Below are 18,755 nucleotides of genomic sequence, written 5' to 3' on the forward strand. Positions count from 1 at the left end.
AAGAACAGTGGTAAGTAGAGTGAAAAATAGGGGATAGGACTCAGTGGCTGTACTTACCCCAGCATTATAGCTCCTAGGGCAGCTTAGACTGAACTGTGAGTCTAGTCCAGGCATGTCCAAAGTCCGGCCCGGGGGCCAAATGCGGCCCGTGGTCAAATTTCATCTGGGCCCCAGCCTTTGTCATAAAATCAATAACGTCTACACAGACTTAATAAATTGGTCAGAAGTACTGCAACCAGCATATGAAGTAGCTTACACACGAAATGCTGCTCCTCATTTACCCACTAAAAGGCAGCAGTACTTTAACCCTTTATTGCCAAATGTATCACATTTGATACACCTAAAATGTAATGATTTTGAGACTGATTTAGAATTTTGACATTTCTTTTTGGGAAAAAAATAAAAATAAAATGATGGATGCAAGTCAACACATACATCTGCAGGTTCCATGAGAAAAAAAACATGATTTAGCATGGGTTATAGATATTAGAGCACTTATTACACATATTCATTTTGACTTTTCTTTTTACAAATTTGAAAAAAAGGTTTCATTAGGACCTTATTTTTCAAATTTTGGGATTCTCTGATAATTGCTTCATGTTGCAGGTATTTAAGGGCTAAGCAACATTACCTCGTGTGACCCATTACTTCCATTTTTTAAAATGGCGACAACAAAAAAAAGAAAGTTGACTGTGACGGTCGACGCTTCAAGGATAAGTGGAAATTGGACCATTTCTTCACTAAAATACGCAACAACTGTGTCTGCCGCATTTGCAAAGAGACAGTCGCTGTTTTTAAAGATTTCAATGTTAGGCGATATTACCAAACAAGACTATCTGACATGTACAACAAGAATACAGGAAAGATACGCAGCGAGAAATTGAAGCAACTTGAGGCTAGTTTAATTTCACAGCAGCAGTATTTTGCAAATGCCCGTGAGTCGAAAGAGAACGCCACAAATGCTAGTTGCGAGATTGTTGAAATTATAAATTAAAAAAAAAAAAAAAGCAAAAAAAAAAAAGCAAATGTGCCACACTGAATGGCTTGCTAAAATTTGCTTAAATATATTGTTTTACGTAAAGCACGTCAGCCAAGGTCGGCCCTCACATTTTTACCACACCAAATCTGGCCCCCTTTGCAAAAAATTTGGACACCCCTGGTCTAGTCTGTTTTCAATTAGCCTGACCATAAGCTCCTAGGGCAGCTTAGACTGAACTGTGAGTCTAGTCTGTTTTGCCTGACCATAAGCTTTGTCAAATAGGAACGTTTTTAGTCTAATCTTAAATATACAGACTGTGTCGGCCTCTTTAATATTAGCTGGAAGCTGATTCCATAAGACAGGATCTTTGTGACTAAAGGCTCTAGCGCCTACTGTACTTTTAGAGACCCTAGGAACTACTAGTAGACCTGCATTCTGAGAACGAAGTGTTCTGTTGGGGTGGTATGGAACCAGAGCATCCGTGAGATGAGATGGCCCCAAACCATTAATGGTCTTAAAAGTAAGAAGGAGGATTTTAAATTTAATTACAAACTCGACTGGAAGCCAGTGAAGGGCTTGGAGAACAGGGGTGATGTGCTCTCTTCTATTAGTTCCTGTTAAAAGTCTTGCTACTGCGTTCTGGACTAGCTGAAGACCTTTTAGGGAACTTTTAGGACAAGCTGCGAGTAAGGAGTTACAGTTATCCAATCTACATGTAACGAACGCGTGAATTAATTTTTCTGCATCGCTTTTAGACAGAATATTTCTATTTTGGCTATGTTGCGCAGGTGAAAAAAGGCTGTTCTGGAGGTTTGTTTAATATGAGCTCTAATAATAGGCGTGGGTCAAATAGAACTCATAGGTTTTTAACTGTGGTGCTGGAGGCTACACTCACATTGTCCAGAGTGACTATCAGGGAAGTTAGAGAGCTGTCTTGAGACCAGTATTAGTGCTGGGCGATATGGCCTTAAGTACGTATCACGATAAATTGAGCAGATTTACCTCGATAACGATAAATGACGATAAATTCGCCCAAGCGGACTGTTATATAATTTGAAAATTTTAACCAATGCATGGAATACAAATTAACCGTTTCTCGTTAAATTTATTTACCAGCTTTCAATATAACAATTGCACATGCAGTCTAAACATTAAGTATTAAAAAAAATGTTGTAAACAATAAGAATTCTAGTGTGCACATTTATAACAGCTTGTATGACTTGAGAAATGTACAACATTATAAAAATCAATATGACGACTGTGCAAACATGTCATTCTAACACAAATGACTTGCAGCTTTAACAGTACACTTCAGACAACTTATTAGTAATGGCTGCTGTGACATAATTATTCAACACAAGTGTTTACGTCAAGGTTTCAGGTTTTCTTTTTTTCCGAAACATTTTTTGATACATGCACCCCCACACTCAGACACAACCAGATTAAAGCTGTATTGCTCTGATGCCAATGAAACATTTAAGGTTTTATGATGGCAGAATAAAGCAAACACATACAGGAAAATAGCTGTGGCCATTAAACTGTCATATTATATATAGGCTTCACTGTTGGATTATACTTTATGCAGAGTGCTTTACCGTCATGAAAGCTTTCAGAGAAATCACACAGAGATGCCAAATAACGCGACATAATGATTGCTACATGAAGTCCGTGCCCCGTCCACTCATTAATTTCAGCCGTTTTGACAAGGTTAGAGCTGCTATCCGACTCCATCACGTTCATTTGTAGCCGCTGTTAGCCGCTAGCGTTAGCCTGTGGCTTGGCTACCAGAAGAAAGCACTGAAAGCATCCTCTCCTGATATCGTGAGAACCAGGGAGGACAGTGGGTGAAAGCCCGTCTGGAACCCGCCAAGAGTTTACTTAATGTCGGGTGAAAGTTTGGCGAAGCTAAAACTAAATTAAGCCCGACTCCATCCTGTTTACTTGTAGCGTTAGCCGCTAGCGTTAGCCTACTGGGCTTCTTTTGTTTGGCTTCCTGAAAACCACGTGACTCCATACGTAAGCACACTGTCTGCTTTCTTAAAGGGGAAGGAACATAGCCGAACAACACAGAGTCAAAGCGGGATTAAAGACTATATTTTCTTGTTTTATTAAATTACCAAATTTACCGACATGGTCAAAATTACGTCGGTCATCTTGAAGAATTTCGGTAACGGTAAATTTTCGGTTTACCGCACTGCTCTAACCAGTATCGAAGATTTGGTCTGTTGACTTCACCATTTACAGAAAACATCGCTTCACCACTAAACAACAAAAAGTTTTAATATTTTCATCTAATTTATCTGAAAACCATTCGCACATCAAGATTGGGTATGTACCCAGACTTTGTGGACACCCGGTATTGACATGTTTATTGACATTATACTACAAAAAACAAAGTCTTACTGAAGCTACTTTATTACTTTGAAAAAAAGAGACTGCAACTTCTTCCGAGTGACAAATAAAATCCCATTTGTTGCAATAACCAACATCAACAAAATGTTAAAGATTCAAGAAAGTTCAGACACCATCTGGTTAGCTGGCATGCTAACCCACTAAGAGACTAACTCTCACGTGTCAACTAACTACAGCTAGATCATTCATCGTTAACAAAAAATATTACTCTGTTGGACGGCTATGAGTTGCAAAGCCTTGATTGCCATTACAATACCAGCCAAAGTCTGGGTATAAAACATGCCATTCCCCCCCGTTGTGCTTTGTTCTGCAGCCAGTGTGTGTGCGTTTGTGTGGACAAATTTCATCCTGTCCTCTCATTCCCTCTCCTCACTACGCACTTTGCGTGGGCGGCTTGCTTAATGATTTCATCATTGCCTTTTGAAAAATGCATCAAAAGAGTGACAGTGGATCTCGATCTCTTTCTTTGTGCATACAAACAAACATGCTCAATTGACCAGCAAGAGGAGAGGAAAATGTTGTGTTTATGTGTTTGAGTCTTTTACACCATGAACACTTGCAGATTGTGAGTATAGAAGATATTGACCTGAAAAGGAGATTATGACCACAACCAAAAAACCAAAAATAGAAGATATTGGAATAATAATAATAATTACATTTTATTTCTAGAGCGCTTTTCAAAACACATAAAGACGCTTCACAAGAGACATGGAATCACAGTACGATAAAAACGTACTAAAAGGATAAAAAAATTAAACGCACAATAAAAAGAAGTAAAAATATAACAGCTAGGGGTTATGGTGGGTAAGAAAGAGTGAACAGGTGTGTTTTCAGTCTAGATTTGAAAAGTGATAGAGTAGATATGCTGCTGGGATAAGGGGGTAGGGAGTTCCAGAGCTGGGGGGGCGCAATGACTAAAAGCTCTGGAACCAAAGGTGGAGAGGCGGACACGGGGGACGGAGAGGGGAAGAATAGTGGTAGAGCGAAGTGAACGGGTTGGATTGTTTAGACGGAGAAGATCGCAAAGGTACGGAGGGGCCAGGGCATGGAGTATTTTGAAGGTGATGATGAGGATCTTGTAGTTGATTCTTTGTTTGACGGGAAGCCAGTGAAGTTGACGGAGGATGGGGGTGATGTGGTGTGTTGCTGGGGTTCGAGTGATGAGACGTGCTGCTGAGTTCTGGAGGAGCTGCAGTTTCTGAAGGGACTTGTTAGGGAGACCGAAGAGCAGTGAGTTGCAATAATCGAGCCGGGAGGTTATTAGATTAGGGGGGTGAGAGAAGGGAGGAGGCGAGAAATGTTGCGAAAGTGGAAATAGGCTGATTTGGTGATGCTGTTGATATGTGACCGGAAGGAAAGTGTGCTGTCGAGGATGACACCCAGACTCTTAACCTGAGACGAAGGAGAGATCGGTAAATTGTTGATGGTAATAGAGAACTTATGGACATTAGAGAGCGTTGCGGTGGTACCAACTAAGAGGACTTCTGTTTTGGAGCTGTTAAGTAGGAGGAAGTTGGAGGAGAACCAGGAGTTAATGTCATCTAAGCAGAGGGTGAGGGAGGAAGGTGGGAGGGAGGCGGTTGGTTTTGAGGATATATAAAGCTGGGTGTCATCCGCGTAACAGTGAAAGTGAATGTTGTGTTTGCGGAAGATGGAACCGAGGGGTAGAATGTAGATGATGAAGAGGAGCGGCCCCAGGACAGAGCCCTGGGGCACGCCAGCGGAGACAGGGAGGGAACTGGATTTATGGGGGCCAAGTTTGACGAATTGTGTGCGGTTGGACAGGTAGGAAGTGAACCAGGAAAGGGGTGTGTGGGTGATATAGTATAGCAGATAAGGGAATAGTTACCTTTCTCACACACACCATATAACTGCATTACTCTAACACACTTAATCAGGGAATAGTATCGGTTCTCATATTTACTGTAGGACTGTTTGTATTACTCTAACACAGGGGTCCCCATCTGCCGGGCTGCGGACCGGTACCGGTCCGTGGCGCATTTGCTACCGGGCCGCACAGAAATAATAATTTAATAACGACCGCATTCTGGCCGAATTAACCCTGTCCCCATGTCCCACCAATATCCCTGTCTATTCTAGATATAATACTACGGGATAGATTACAATGTCGTCATAGAAATCCACTGAATGGACTGCTAGCAGTACATCTTGTTGTGTATATAATATATCTATGTGCGCTTGTCCTCAATAATAAAGTACTACTAGGCCGCGGGCGCAGCACATTTCTACCCGGAAATAATTAGCCCCCACATGAGCGAAGATGACTGGAAAACAGACGTCTTTGGAGATATTTTTACGGCGAAAAGGGCACCTGACGAGCCTACAACCTCGAAGACCCACGAACTGCGAAGGAGTGGATTCGTGACCCGTTTGTGAATAAACCGAGTGATTCAAGCATGTCTGTGCAACAGGAAGATCAACTTGCTGATATCGCAAATGACGGCGACCTTATTAAACGTACATTTGAGAACAACTCTACCGAGGTTCTGGATTAAAGTCATTCCGGAATATCCTGACATCGCTACAAGAGCATTGAAAACCTTGCTACAATTTCCAACATCGTATCTTTGTGACGCGGGCTTCTTAATTAATGCTTAACGACAAGGCGAAGTCGTTAATGGTGAGAGCGGTGTGCAGTTGTTCTGTGCAGCTTACATGGCAGGATGTATCTGAGGAGAACTTTTCTACAAGTCCTTCCATGATCAAACGTGAGTTAATATTCCTTTCTTTCAAGAAAGTTTTTAGTGTTTACTTTGGAATCGCTGCATTTGCGCATTTTGCGGCTATGTTTAATGTTACGCGCATGCGCAGAACCGCATTGTTGCAATTTTTAATGGGTTGCAAAATTTGTCAGAACACTGGTTCGTGAAAAAAAAAAACAAATAACACCGGTCCGTAGTGCAAAAATGGTTGGGAACCCCTGCTCTAACACATCTAATACAAAATAAATAGCACTTATACAATAGTTTAATGAAAAGCAGAATAGAGGGCATAAAAGATACACAACGCCATCTTATCACAGAAACCCAACGTGCGTCATGAGCAAGATTGACGCACCAACTCTCGCAATCAGTTCTCCCGGGCACTCAAGGACAAAGAGCAGGGCGTTCTGTCCTAAAACAAGTAGCATCGGAGAACGCTCGATATCCAACTGATAACACAACTGACAAGACTCCAAGAGCCCCCTTTGACGCTGAGGGGGCAGAATCCACATCCTCGTTGCCCGGACAACAGTAACTCCCAAATCCTCCTGTCCAATCAACAAAAGACAATAATCCCACACACACCCTTCTTCCTGCCCACGGCCCGACCCGCGAGAGCTTTAAAAAAAACTAAACATTTAAATAACAACTGTCGCTTCTCGGGGACATTTCTATGTAGCCGTTGTTTTGCCGACCCTGGATCCAGCAGTCTCTCAGTCGTCTGTTTTGCCTTGTTTTTGACCATTGTCGAAGAATAAATTGTCAACCTGTTTTCGGTGAGCCTTCTTTGAACCGTTCAAAATGGAGTCAGTACAAAGGGTTAACACCGGAGTGAACGCGCGGGATTGGACCCTCCCGTCCGACTTGCAGGAGCGGTGCCAGCGGAACACCATTTGGTTCGGCTGTCGCTGTTTCCGCAGCTTGGCCGGGGGGCCGAATTCCTTCAACCACCAAGAGGAGAGGAAAATGTTGTGCTTGCGTGTTTGAGTCTTTTACACCACGAACACTTGCAGATTGTGAGTATAGAAGATATTGGCCTGAAAAGGAGAAGATTATGACCACAACCAAAAATGAGAGTGACAAAGTTTTTCAACAGGATGATGCTGTGCCTCAAGTGCACACCTAAGACCAACTAAAAAAAACAAAACAGGTTGAGCTTTTTAAAAGATATCCATCCTCGACTTTCACATTAATATTACAACACGGAACAGGTGCATGATTGCTGAAAGGAAGGGAGTGGCAGATGGAAACGTCAGTGAACAAACCCTCAAGAGACAACAGGAACAAATACCGTATTTAACAGGGATGAAAACGAAAAACGATAGCAGATGCAGTGAATGAGACAATGGAAAGTCCTGAAAGCGAAGACCAGGAAACGTGACGAAGTGTATGGAGTCATTTAGGAGGGAAGACAGGTTTGGTGATTGTCTTTAAGGCTAGGTTCATACCGCAGCACAATTCCAATTTTTTGTCATATCTGTTTTTATGGCATGCCCGTTCAGACTGCCTTTGTCCATTGAGCCCGTTCTGTCAAATAACAAGGGCAGGACGGTGGTGTATGGACCCAGTTGCGGGAAAAGAGGTGACGCAGACCGGCAGTGCAAAAATGATTTAATTAAGGCAAAAAACAAAGTACCAAACAATATTGTGGGGACCCCCCCCCCAAAAAAAACCACAGAAGCAAGCAAAACTCAGGTCACTAACAAAAGGCTTTCTATAGAAAACTTACTTCGAGGAACACAAGGGCTTGGACGGCGAAAACTGTTGAGAACAACAGCTGACGTGCACATGGACATTGACAATGACGCAACAAGGAGTAAAAAGAAACTGGGAGCTCATATACACACACAGACAAGGGGTAACGAGACAACGAGAAACAGGTGGGTGACACAGGAGGATGCAGGTTGGAGGATACACTAGGAGCAGGCACAACAGGTGAAATCAATGGGCAATCACAGGGACACACTAGGAGGGAACCAACATAAAACATAACACGTTCAAGTATGACGCGTGTGCAATAATTCGGAGTCCGAGATGCGCTCTGCAAACTGACCCGCATGCACTGGAGCATCAAAACAAATGCTGGCTCAAAAGCATTCTAGGGTGATCATATTTTGATTTCCAAAAAGAGGGCATAAATATCAGACATAAATAATGCCCGTTGGAGTCTTATATTCAAAGTTTATATGGATTGATAGCATGCACGCACTGTGCATGACACACATAGGACAGTTTGCCCCTACTCTCGGCCGTGTAAGCAATCTTGAAGTATTGCCCATTTTGAGCACAGATAACACCCCATTTGATTTTTTTCATGACTGTTGTCAAGCTCGATTCTTCCTTAACTCATTCACTCCCAGCCATTTTCACCCGGTGCAACCTCCTTCGCTCTCGGCCGTTTTCCTGGAATTTGACTGATTTTGCAAGGCCCACAGAAAATTCTGTTCTATTGCTATATAAACATGGAACCCATCAAAAGAAAGATTATACTCTCTTATTTAAGCAGGAAAAAAAGTTAGTTTATATCTTTTTCCAATCTTTAGAAATCAGCATTAGAAAGTAGCTTAGTTTGAGCAATTTTCCAATTTCTGATGAAAAAAACAGAAATGGAGCTTTTTGTAAAAGCGTACATTTCAAACATAACTTTGACTTTAACACAGCTATTTTTGCTTTAGTGACATCCCAAACATCTGAATAATGTTTTCCTTCTACAAAATAACAAACAACAAGACAAATAGAACTTTTGATAGCAAAGTAATAACTTATTTACACATAACTAAACTATTGAACTGAGAGATGACGCTGTTGCGGCCGCGGCTGTATCGGCAGACTGGGTAAATTTTTCCCTCATCACTGCCTGTCTCATACATTTTTTTTTAATCTTTCATTTGTAGTGACCACTACCTCATAACAGAATTCACCTAGGGAACTTGGCATGTGCCTTGTGTTTTACATCGTTCTCCACATTTTTCTCACGCTTCTTACGTCTTCCAACTTCCGTTTCCTGACTATTTCTCTTCATTCATAGCATTTCGCACCGATTATAGTGGCCTGCTCGCTGTAAAGTTTTATACCATGGACATACCGCTCCAATGCATACGGCAACCCTCCCTGTCTGCTTCTAGGTGAAATTCATTTTAAAAAAACAAACAAAAAACATTTATTTTTTTTAAAAAAAACAGGTCTAGTGCCAGCTGTGGTAGTGCAAATTCAGAAATTTGAACTCCCGCCGTCATGCATAAATCGTTCGTACACTCAATCACGGTCATGAGAGAATTGACAGAGCCTTGGGGTGACCGAGTTTTACAAGGGGGCGGGGCTTTTCATTAGGTCCATTGATAACACTGCACCAACTCTAATCTCTGGCTGCATTCAGACTGCAGGCATGTCTGATTCCAATCAGATTCGTTCTCAAATCTGATTTTAGGGCTGACTGTTCACACTTTTTTAAGCAAGTGTCCAAGTCAGATCTGGGCCTGTTCAGACTAGGCCACATTATTGACACTGCTGACTGGTTGCTGTGGCAACGAATGGTCATCCAGCATAGCATGACGTCATGGACAGTCAAAACCGATCCGAGCTTTTCAGACTGAGAAGCATCTTGTCCATATCTAATAAGAAACTACCTGCTGTATGTGGTTTCAAGCAATCTTGCAAAAATCTTGATTTCTGTGCTTTGTGACTGTTCAGACTACAAAAGAGCCATCAAGTTTCAATCTGAATGGGCTAATTGGATTTTGGCTGCCAGTCTGAACCAGTGATGTGCGGTCAGGGGAGGCAGGTGAGGCAGAGCCTCACCTGTCATCATGACACAAAAATAATTATAGCATCAAATTTATATTAATATTTGTCCATTGCTCTTAATGTATGACTCATTTCAAACATTTTTTATAGTCAAAATCGCTGAATTTGCCCATTTCCTGTTCAAATAACGAAATGAAACGAGAGGTGCGGCAGCAACGAGTAAAGCCTCACCTCTGATTGCGCAATCCATAACAAACTGGGTTGATACATGGAATTGGAGCGTGCTGGTTGCCGTACATCTGCATGTCGCCATTATAATGTTTCCAGATACGTTTATTTGACCTGATTTTCCACAGTCTGACTAATGTCTTTAACCCTTAAAGTTTAATGTTTGTTAGCGACATATTTAGTTTTGCTGATGGGAAATAAAACCGCAGTGAAAAGGCACAGGTTGCGGCAGATAGTACGCTGCCGCACAGAAAGGGGGCGAACGTGAGCCAACAGGTAATGGCGCCAGGCGAGTCAAGTGCACTGCGGCGAGCCGTTTTGTATTGTTTACTACGTCGACATCGGACTCCCAAAATGGAAGAGGATTATATATCCAAATTTAAAAAATTCTCAAAACTGGACTTTCAGTCAAAAGTGGACCTGCTTAACAGAGGAAGACCAACGCCGGAGCTAAAAGGTTTGCTTCAAACTACGGGACAGTCTAAGATAACTCGCTCTTTTCAAACGGAGTGGTACACCCGAAAAGACTGGCTGTGTGGCTGTCCTTCGAAAAACCGCCTTTACTGCTTCCCATGCCTGGACTAACACGGGATATTGTGACATGAAAAATTTACCACGAAGTCTCAGCAAACATGAGAGATCATACACTCACATTCAAAGCCAGACTGCTTTAAAAAATTTTGGAAGCTCAAGGATCGATTTGGCTTTGAACGAACAGCGGCGGCTCAACGTTAGCACCCACAAATCTAAGGTAAAGGAGAACCGTGAGATTTTGAAAGACCTCATTAATGCAACCTGCTTCTTAGCTAAGCAGGAGTTAGCATTTCGTGCTAACGATGAGAGGGCAAGCTCTACTAATCGTGGCAATTATGTCGAACTTTTATACGCTTTTGCTGAGAAAGATGAGAGGTTAGCTAGATATTTGGACACATCCACTGTGTTTTCTGGCTTGTCAAATAGAATACAGAACAATCTAATTGAAGCAATCGGTGATGTGGTACAGTCGGAATAGGACCGATTCAGGACAACTTTCCTCCCTGGCGATCATCTCCATTGAGGCGGAGAGACTTTTAAAACTAAAGGAAAATAAGGAGGACTTTTACAACAAAGTAACTGAGGTTTTTGTGGCGAAGGGCAGGCGCATGGACTTTATCTACAAATAAAGGTAAGACCACAGTTTTCATTTCAATCTTAATATTTTAAAACTAAATTTTGGCCTTAAATATAATATACTTTTTCTTTTCATGCTTTTTGTTGAGCAATCTGTATTAAATTGATTTAAGTATCAGATTCAAGTTTTAAAAACAACTGAATATTTCACAAAAGGTCAAAATTGAAATCTGTGGTTTTGTACACCACTCTGTACTCATTTATGTTGTATGAACTAAAGACTTGCGATGGAAATTCCAACACATGGAGAGTGTAGCGCAAATGCACGTTATTTTCTACCTTTATGTATCTGTAATATGTACCGTGTGTGTGTGTTTCGTGAAGAATGCTGATGAGATATGAAATAACCAGTAGTTAATTGAATAAGCTACCCTTTTTGGTTTATATATTTGTAAATCTGACACTTAAGGAGTCAGTGCCTCACCAACCACGAACCTCACTGCACGTCACTGGTCTGAACAAGGCGTTTCTGGTTCCGTTTTTTTTTTTTTACAGGCTGAGGGCCTGTCAAGTCACCACTCAAGTAGTTGTTGATGTTATTTTTAATGTTTTTGTGGGCCCTAACGTAGAAGTCCCACTCCACCGTTATTCATGAACTAATCGTCTTGAAACATAGTAGCTATATAGCATGGGCCAGTGTTTATCGATCCTTGGAGCCTGATTCTTTTTTTTTTTTTTTGAACAAGGACTGATTAATTAGAATAGAATAGATCTTAATAGTCACTGTCAGCAATGAAATAAACATTGTGAACGACGAAATTTGACGTAAAGGTGTAAGAGTAGCGTTTCTTCTTCAATGCTCTTCAAGTTTCTTCTTCACGTGACACGTCAAACTTCGTTGTTCACAATGTTCATTTCATAGCTGACAATGACAATAAAGATATATTCTATTCTAATAGCGTACCGCACGTAACACGTCACCTTTGCTCATTGATATTCATGACGTTGGCAACTGTTGCTAGGGGGGTCAAACTCGCGTTTGTCCCTCATGCTAGATGCATGTAAATAGTGTACGAACGAGATGTTTACTGAGCTAAACCTACCAATTCTGTATGAAAATTGTGCCGCTGGTGCCAAATTCACTGGTAAGGATGTGGAAGAACATAAAAATGTTCAGTTAAAGAGATGGCTTGAGTGTTGAGGGCGGAAAAAGACGGGAAAATGAGCCGACCTGATCCAGAGGTAGCTTTTCTTTAATCGACACCATTTTCTCGTTTGCATTGCCCAACTCCACTGACAACTACATTCTCCTGTTTCAACAAGCTGTCCTTTACCACTATATACCCTGTCTTTCCTAGATATTATATTCTCTGGTTGTTTTGCGTTTCTGACCGTTCTTGGAGGTAATTTATATTGCTATTTTTGTGTAGCGATCGCAAATGCTACTCAGTGACAGCCAACGAACACTTAATTTTTTCATTAATAAATCCTATTAATTTTTTTTTTTACACTTCCCCCTTGCTAAAGTAGTTTCTTTAAAACAGAAAAGGTAACAATAGTGGCAGTCAGATACCGTTTTGATTTTTTTCAGGTCATTCATTGTCAGACAGAAGCAGCACGGCAAAACGCCACGCTAGAAAATAAGTAAAAATATCAAAATGGCTTACTTCTTCGGGGCAGGCTGTGGCAGGCAATGGATCAGCATTGTCATTTGTAGGACCAGGGTCCCCAACAAAATGTTTACTGCATATGAAGGTGAATGGCTTCACTTTGCGGGCGTTGAACTGGTCTTTTGGACATCTGCACAATTTGATCCATTGTTCACATTTTCCCCCTCTTTTTTGGCTTCGGGAAACAAAGAAAACATCCTTCACATGTCGTAATGTCTGGAGTCGTTTCTACAAGTTCCATAGCAGCAGTGTTTACTCGGTATTATCTTGTTTGAAAGATTAACGGCAGAAAACAAGCAGTACTAGCATTCGTTGTATACGAGCGCACTTCTATGTTGACCTCCTTCCGTTTTACGATGGTGACGTCACGCAGCCTTGCGGTCTAAAAACAGCATTCATGTGGTACGCTATTGCGGACTTATCGTTGCTGGAGGTGACGAGTTAACCAGTAGAGGACATCCATGCTTTTTGTCAAAAGCATCAGCCTGTTGTGTGCCGTTGCACACTTGTGCTTGTTCAAGATGGAACGTTATTTGACAACTACTGTAATTTAAAAATAAACAACAACATCATTTTATATAATGACCTTGCTGACAGGGACATTTAACAAGTAATTTAGCAAAGTCTACTCTAGTGGTTAAGTATCTTTTTTTCCTTATTTGCATCAAGCATCTCGACAACACAATGAGTTAATCATGCACAATAGATGAAGACAAGCCTCTTATCAGATGAAGTAATTGCATAACTCCCCAGCTCCTGAGTGAAGAGGCACATAGTTCATCCCTGTATTAATCCTGCAGTGAGGGCTATGGTGCTAAGTGAATGTCCGCACTTCTACGTGGCAAACAAACCACAGGGATGACCACCGGTGAACATTAATGATGCAGCATGCCTGTTATTGACTTCTTGTCGTTAGTTAACTGGGCTCCCCCAGGGGGCTTGTCTTTATATTCAGCAGTTAATGTACATGTAAGCACTTCAGACCTCCAGCAGTGCACCTCTAGCGCCTGACGTTACAACGGCCCGCTTAGCTACCGAATGTTGTTGTTATGATTATTTTGACCCAGAGTCAAGTGATACATCAATTTACATCGGAGGATTAGCTACCCCGCCATCCATCATAATGTAAAGACCACTGTGAAAGTGTGCGGCTGCACTCGTCTCCACTGAGCGTCTTGTATCGATTTACATTTTCATACACATTGGTGTTGAATAAGATATGTGTCTTGGACTATTATTGATTGCACATTACTTATTCCAAATCTATTAGAGGAAACTATGTCATAATCAATCTTATAAATGCAAAGTGGAATATTTTTCATGCATGTGTCTTGCGGGAAACAGCATTAAAACACATTGTGATGATTTCTTATGCCGGTTGGGGGAAGCAGGGGAGCATTGCACAATAAAACGAATACTGAAGCCTCTTTTACCAAGTAACACATTACTTTCATAGATCTGCATTTTCAGTCGTGAGTGCTGTAATTTAATGTTTCCATTTCGAAACCAATAGTTAGATTTAAATTGAGTAAGAAAGGAGAAAAAAAAAAGTCTTAAATAGGATTATTACGTGAATTAGAATCATATTTTGAGACGATTCAACAATATACAACAATTTAGCAAAGCGCAGATGACGAGAAATTAGTCTTAATCTGCCGGTTAGCCACGCCTACCATTATAGGCAGTGTTGTAACGCGTTAAGTAACGCGTTACTGTAATCTGATTACTTTCTTCAGTAACGAGTAATCTAACGCGTTCATTTTTCCAAGCCAGTAATCCGATTAAAGTTAGTTTCCCTAGTGCCTGTGCGTTACTATTTTGTTTTTGCCTCATAATGTATAAAGAATGAAGAATACTGTAGTCATGTACGAAGAGCATTACTCATCAGGGGAAAAAAAAACGGGTCACGTGTATTACGGTGCTGTCTGAGGCTGAGCGCTGTCTGCCACGGCGGTCAACAACATTGCATTCTGACGAGGCAGCGAGGCTAACAGTGAAAGGCAGGATATATATACCGCAAATGGATGCCTTTGCTCACTGGAAATACAGCCATTACTTCACATTTCTGTCCAGTAAAGATGACAAAAATATCTCCGTGCGTTGCAAACTTTACGCTGGCTGAAAATGACTGTCAGTCGCTAAATCAACAAAGAAGCACTTGGAATTACAGTACAACGCGACAAAACTCGAAACAGCCTACAGGTAACAAGTTTTTACGTTTTATATATTTTCACTACTATTGTAAATCCTATCCTAAAACTATGAACGAACATGTGGAATGGCCAAAAAAGTGAAATAACTGAAAACAGGTTTTATATTCTACATTCTTCAAAGTATCCACCTTTGAGGTGTCGCCAAACTTTTGGCCAATACTGTATGTATACATATATATAAAACTGTTCAAGCTCAGTTGTTGTTGGTTGCGTTTGAAAGCTTAGGTTTACAGTAATTCTAAATATCCATCTTGCCTCCACAGGTGTAGTTTTGGCTTAGCAAAGCAAAAGCTAGTGTCTTAGGTGCTAGTCAAATGGTCTGCTCGAAAAATGATGATGACCAGGGGTGCACATAATTTTTTTGCCCAGGTTCTCAGAGGAGGACCTGGAGATGTGACTTGGTCCTCATTGAGCTTGAGAGCCGACCCGCCTGATGCGATAAATTTATGACAAGCTTTACTTAGAGCCAATTAACTTTAATTAATTATATTAACAATTAATGCTTGATTAACACCAACTGGCAAAACAAAATTGCCATTACTTTGAAGTGAAATGTAAAGAAATAAAAAGCACCAATTCAAAATAAAGGGCATTATGCGGCTCCCACATTAACTCCAAGCCTTTTTAAAAGTGGGATGTCCTCCTCATAAGACCTCATTGAACGTGCATGTTTAGCTTTATAAAATGCGAGCAAAAACACGTTTGTCAGTGCATGTCGCTGTTCATTACCTTTATTCCGCCACTTGTCCATAGGGCGAGTGGGGTCCTGTTTGACATCGATAGTTTGCTTAATTGCCACATGCTCTGTTTTTTTCGTGCTTTTCAAAGTTTGGATGGCTGAAATTCTTTGACCCTACATAAAATGCGCTGCTCTTATCGACGACATTGGGATTCTCACGGCACATTTTGTACCGCATTTCCGTGCGAGCATCATTTGCTTCTAGCCATGGTACCACCTGTAGCCACTTTTCAGCAAAAGTCCTTTTTTTCGGTAGCTCCGGTGACGTCTCTGTCGTCTGTCTGTCTTTTGACGGGGGTGGGGGAACACGGAAGTAATTACTCAGTGTGGCCTGCCTCTTCGACATTTTGAGAAGTTATTTTGTCGTGTCCGCCGCAAATACAGTGGTCAGCCATCGGTACGCAAAAGCGTATGGAAGCCGTTGAGGGCCATCGCGTTTGTCTACGTCCAGTATGCATGCGCGCATGCGGACCACTTATGTGCACCCCTGATTATGACCCATTATGCAATAGGTTGTTCATTTCATTAATTTTGTTTGTTTGTTTTATTGCTGTACAACTTTTATAGACAATATTTTAACAGCTAGGTCTTTATTTTAAAGGGGGAGTTCAGAATTTTTGACATTAGGCTTTATCTTGGAGTTAGCGGGGGTTTATTTAGTCGTTGGAGTTGATTTGAACAAATTCCGTGCAGTTTGTCAGTTATTTGCTAGTTTCAGGGCTCCGGGGTGGCTAAGCTAGCGCGAGTCAATGGTGGTGGAAATCAACTCCATCGACTAATTAAACCCCCGCTAACTCAAAGATGAAGCCTTATGTGAAAAATTCAATTACATGTGATGACATTTTTTTGTCATTTTTATGTTGAGGCAGCAAAAGGAAAAAAATTGGTAAAAAGTAACTAATAAGTTACTTTTAAAGTAACTTAGTAACTAGATTACTTTTTTGTGGTGTAATCAGTAATTAAATTACTTTTTTAAGTAATCTGTGACAACACTGATTACAGGGCTGTAGCGTCTCCAACAGGTGGATGACGTCAGCGGAGTCACAATTTCATCTGATTTAGTATGCAGCCCATTGAGGGGAGATTATTCACAACGAGGAAAACGCGACAAAGAGAGCCGCAAAATGTCATTGTTTCAGTCTCTCCAATATTTTTACAGGATATTCTTTTTATTCAAGTATCTTTCCCTAATAACCAAATAAATGTCATTGTCATGAAAAATAACAGTCTTGTGCTAAATGGAATATGAAATAATAAAAATGCATTTATTCAAGAGGACATGGCAAAATTACTCCATAATGGTCAAAATTGTCGACTTCATCTTCACTGTCGCACCTCCCGAACGATATTTTATGTCACTTAAATCGGGCTTATGTCATTTCCCTTCCCTGGCTTTGGAGAATGTAAACAAACCAAGAGGCGTGACAGCTAGCCAACATGCTAACACGAACCGAGTGATTTTTCAAAGTCTTCGAAGCGGAAAATCACACATAACTAGCCCGGATTATTTCACATGACGACTGGGTTGTCAATTGTCTTCGCCGATCGGCAAACCGCCCGACGGAGACCAATTTACAGCTCGTTACCCTGCTACTACGGACAGGAAAGCTCGCCGGGGCAGCAGCTGGACAACGACCACTGAACAAACCGGCCGACATCGGAGGAGCGTGTAGCTGCCAAATGGTCAACACGAATATGGCAAAATAATGCTTTACTACACGGCGAAATCATAAACAGCGAGAGACTCAGTGGAGGACGGCAGCTGCAGTTGTTGTGCAGCTAACATGTGCAGCTAATGTGTATGAAGAGAGCTTTTTACACATCCATCCATGATCAAACGTAAGTAGTCCTTTATTTTAAGAAAGTTTGTAGTGTTTACTCTGTAATCGCTGTATTCGCGGCTATTTTTAACTCAAAATTCCAATTTCTGATCGGTCGGAAAATTTGACAGAACACCGGTCACATGAAGAGGGGAATAAGCTGAGTATAGTGCTCTCCCGGCGGGCGGATGTGCAACAAGCCGCTGGTCGTCGGCCGAGGGGACAAGGAGCATGTCAGCAAAAAAATGCAAGCCACCTACATATTAAAATGATCCCAGTATTTGACATAATACAAAACACGATGTTTACTCACTTCCACCAAGTCCCATGGTCCCACAGTAGGAGGGCTTGTTTTGGCCAATATCCACTGGTGAATGGGAACCTTTTCAAACCCCAAAAAGGCGCACACGCCTCTCCATCATACAGCAAGATTTTGGCTGGCGTGATGCGAAAAATAAACATTTTAATCCGCAAAATCAGCTGAATCCTTAGTTCTTCTCATACAACAGTGCAGCTGTATAGTGAAGAGGACTCGTTCCTCTGTACACGTCACAGCGCCCTCTTTCTCAACTCGAGACTGGCGCGGGATTAAAAAAAAACAAAAACAAAAAATAGCGATCGCTTCCACACACATCCAAGCAGTCCATTTCATTCAGGAGCATAAAATACCGCGTGTATTATGAAATAAACGTGCTTTTTCGTGTCACAGGCACTTTAAGTTACATGTACTAGTCACTGATGCATTCTCATTCAGCACGAGGATTACTCACATGTAACACATATAAACCATCGACTTAGAAAAAAAAAAAAAAAATTAACATACCTACACACAGCAGAGATGAAACGATTATTCAAATAATTCGAGTAACTCGATTTTAAAAATGGATCGATGAAATTTTCTCCGCCTCGAGGAATTGTTTAATTTTGCTAGCTCTAAGCATTAATTTTGCTAGCTCTAAGATCGCAGGACTCGGAACTCGGAGAGTGCAAACGTAGAACGTGGACGAGCGTAGACGGCGCGCGGCCGTTGGCCGAAACGTAGACCGCGGTCCGCCTCCTCCTTTTGCTGTAGATAATCCCGCGTCGCCGTTGGCCGAAATGTGGACCGCGGCCCGCC

Source organism: Corythoichthys intestinalis, chromosome 7, assembly GCF_030265065.1.
Source record: "Corythoichthys intestinalis isolate RoL2023-P3 chromosome 7, ASM3026506v1, whole genome shotgun sequence".
NCBI lineage: Eukaryota > Metazoa > Chordata > Actinopteri > Syngnathiformes > Syngnathidae > Corythoichthys > Corythoichthys intestinalis.